The following is a 282-nucleotide window of genomic DNA, read 5'->3' on the forward strand; positions in this document are numbered from 1 at the left end:
AAAGACTGGCTGTGGGCAAGGCTTTGGGGATGATTGATTAGGGCCCTTTTCTAACCTTCCTTATACCACTCGGCATCTCTGCTGGCAAGCTGGCAGATGGGAGCTGTCTAGAAACAAGTCTGACCCAAGTAGAAACCCATCTAACTCCCTTGTTGAGTGTGGCCCAATGGCTACAGCAGAGAACTGGGAGTCCAAGGACTTGGGTTTTATTCCCAGCTGTTACTTTTCAGGTAGAAACATCCCTCTCAGGACTGCCCTTCGAAAGGTGCACAGCACTGTAGG

General features: G+C 50.4%; 1 protein-coding gene across 2 annotated transcripts in view; it reads left to right on the top strand.

Annotated features, from left to right (window-relative positions):
* Nucleotides 1–282, top strand: part of HMGCS2 (3-hydroxy-3-methylglutaryl-CoA synthase 2) — a 23,847-nt gene that overhangs the window by 19,314 nt on the left and 4,251 nt on the right. The window lies entirely within an intron of this gene.

The sequence above is a fragment of the Alligator sinensis genome, unplaced genomic scaffold (assembly GCF_000455745.1).
Source record: "Alligator sinensis unplaced genomic scaffold, ASM45574v1 scaffold48_1, whole genome shotgun sequence".
NCBI lineage: Eukaryota > Metazoa > Chordata > Crocodylia > Alligatoridae > Alligator > Alligator sinensis.